The 3,228-nt window shown below is 38.5% G+C and overlaps 1 protein-coding gene across 3 annotated transcripts in view; it reads left to right on the forward strand.

Annotated features, from left to right (window-relative positions):
* Positions 1–790: 790 nt before the first annotated feature.
* The window catches only part of b3gnt5b (UDP-GlcNAc:betaGal beta-1,3-N-acetylglucosaminyltransferase 5b), a 14,243-nt gene continuing 11,805 nt past the window's right edge, over positions 791–3,228 (forward strand). For all 3 annotated transcript variants that reach the window (XR_004104058.2, XM_031294408.2, XM_031294407.2), the window contains exon 1: positions 791–1,127. The gene's annotated coding sequence lies outside the window, so the exon portion shown is untranslated. The remainder of the gene's footprint in view (positions 1,128–3,228) is intronic.

The following is a 3,228-nucleotide window of genomic DNA, read 5'->3' on the forward strand; positions in this document are numbered from 1 at the left end:
ATACAGTAGATCTCAGACCTCCTGACAGACTCGAGCCCCGTTTGGGTCTCTGGTCTCTGAATGAGAGAAAGTTTAGGGAAGTGGCTGTACGCTGCTCTACATCGGGGGTAGGAAACCGAAACTAGAAATACACGGAGCACAAACGGGACACATCTGCCGCAGCATGCCCACAGCAGAGCTCGTCCTTTGTAACCTGAAGCTCCACAGACCACGGAAGGCGCGCTGCAGCAGCTCCGTGGTCTGTGCCGCTGCTCGTCTCTGTTTTTACAGCGAGAGTGGACACTAAGCGACGCACAGGTCTGCTTCAGAGCTCCGTGTGTTTGGGAAAAGTGCTTTATTTGTGAATTAAATAATGGTGCTGATGATTTTAGAGACCCCCCCACAGGTGTATGATTTTACTGCTTTCATGGGAGCTCATCCTCTCTCTATGGGAGCTCAGCTCCCACTGGCTCCCACGTAATTCGAACCCTAGTTTGCCCTGTTTCCACCGTATGGTATGGCTCTGCTCGATGACTCACTTTTTTTGTACCAGTACTTTTCTTTTTTAATGTACCCTTTTCCTTTAGTCTAGGCTGGAAAATAAAACACTAACCAACAATAATAGATACGGAACATGTCCCTCCATTTTCCCGAAACCAATGATTATTTGAATAACTTTGCTTCCTTAAACCCAAAAGCACTGCACATAAAGGCGTTTTGTTTGATATAGCGATTTAGAGATCATATCTGTCATCCCGCCTTTTTCTGGTGTCGCCCATGCAGAGCATAAAGATGAGATATAGAGGGCAGGCCTTCCTTTCATCATTTTCTGCCCCTCTCTCTACAAGCACCACCCACCCACAGGGTAAGACTGCAGACCACTCCCACACCGTTGGAGGAAAGGGAATGTGGGAGGGGATAGAGAAGAACCACGGCAACTGGCACATACTACCTAATTTACAGTCTGCACAGACGGCAAAGGGAGGATCAGAAAAAAGGATTGGTGGCTGCTTCTGACAAACTTTTCACCTCCTGTCATCTTAAGGAAAAGTGAACTTAAAGCAGAGAGGAGGATCTGTGCAGCAGAGAAGAAGACTCAAGAAAGGAGACTGTTGCTTGGATTCACACACATAGTTTATTTTTTGCCGGTGAGTGATCAATTCAAGTGATACGTGTATATTTTCCTCTCTTCCTCTGTGTGTTTCAAATCTATTTATATAAGTGGTGACTTTGGAATATGCTAGTGGGGTGGTTCACTTTCACGACGCTTGTAGAGCTGTATCAATTCCAATTGTCTCAGAAATAATTGCGGTTAACAATAAAATTGTCTCTTTCGGTCAAATGTAAAAAATATTAATTTATTTATTACTTTTTTAAATAAATTTAAGTTTTAAACGAATACCAGGATATGTCTTTTGGTTTCATAACTGTCATGTGACACAAAGAATGTAGTCACACAGGTTCACAGCCTATGAAGTAAACTACACCTTAATTGTCATAAAACATTTTTTGTAACTGTATCCCCCTGAATCATCTTTGTTGCTAGGAACGAGTATGAGGTCATTAATTGCGGTTAAACAAAGAAATGGCGATTATGTTAAAAAAAATATATATTTAGATCGATAGATAGATAGATAGATACTTATAGATTTTAGATGCAGTTGAAACAGATGGGTGGGGATCAATACTGTGCTCGGTGTTGTACATAGTAGTACAGTACTTGGATAGAGTGAGTGACAGCAGAACAACCTTTTAACAGGACATGATGTTGGCAACACCTTCAGTCAATAATCTAAAGTCATTCTATGAAACTACTTGTTACCATTGTGCACTGAAGCCATTACCAGACACAAACAATAATAAATAATAATTATCTAACGAAAACTGTAAAGAAAAATTTCAAAGTAGTACAGACACATGCTGGAAAAATGCCAGGCTAATTACACACAGTAACATTATTGGCTGATGACACTGCACCTGTCATATGAAAGAATTTGTTGTGCTTAGAGCTTTCAAAAATTCAAAAACTTGTTTTTCCAGAAACAGTCTCTGCTACTAGCCTTGGGCTGTTTTTTAACTACTTCCCATTGGAGAAATAGTCTCTAAGAAAATGGATTCTTTGGATTATCCAGAGTAACAGGGACATTGTTTCTAGAAAAGGTTGTTGCTATTGAATGCTTTTTAAATGCTTTTAATTTTAATATTGTGCATGGGGTAAAAGCAGAAATCACAAAACCTGCACACAAAAACCCTAAACTCTAGAGTGCACAAAAACATCACAACATATCTTGTTACAAATTATCAAAATAATGTCAAGTCAAGTTACTTTACTTTATCAAAATAATGTATCACTAATTTGATTATGTATTAAAATAAAATACAAAATACCGGTATGGGAAAGAAAGTAAAACAAGTCATTTGTAATTTGAAAATACAAATTATTTAAATGCATTCTATACAACCTGATATCACATTTCAGGCATTTAGTGGCCTCAATATGGGTCTGACATTAACAACCCCCCTACAATTAATCAAAAATCCATCGCTGACATTAGGAGAAACTCATAAGAGGTAACTAACTGAACAGTTGAGCCATGGGGATGCATTAGTTCTTTCAAATGACAATAAGACTGAGCATTTAGCAGATGGCTTCTTCAGGAGCGATAAATGTAAGTGCAGTGGAATAAGTAGTCTCCAACTTTACAAGCAACCAATTCAACGATTGCAAAAGACCCATAACGGCACCATTACAGTAGAGTATGACACAGTACAAAATAATAGAAGAGAAAGAGAAGCACCTTCTCCCCATGATACCAACAACATAAAAAAGGGAAGTATTCTCCTTTGTGTACCGCCTAACAATGCAGTACAGGGGAACAAATGAAATATGATAGTTCACAATGAGTGAGTTGCTAGACCTGGCAGGGCATGTCCCGCGATTCATGAGGTAGTTTTTTTTCTACAGTTTAAACCTTGGGAAAAACATAATCTCTTAAAGTATTTTGTTACAAATTACATCTTACTTTTTTTGTTCAGCAAAATACAAATTACAAAATACTCAAATATAATTAAATACATATGTTAAATACATTTAATAGAAAAGTGCAAAAAACAATTCTAGCAACTTGGGTGTACCAACCCTTTAATGTGAGGTATGACCAGTTGTCTTGCCCCATGACATGCTCATAAACATCCCTTATACTCTAACGTACATATGTTACATATGTGTAGGCCACAGTCCAGCAGGTA

The sequence above is a fragment of the Sander lucioperca genome, chromosome 9 (genome assembly GCF_008315115.2).
Source record: "Sander lucioperca isolate FBNREF2018 chromosome 9, SLUC_FBN_1.2, whole genome shotgun sequence".
NCBI classification, from domain to species: Eukaryota; Metazoa; Chordata; class Actinopteri; order Perciformes; family Percidae; genus Sander; species Sander lucioperca.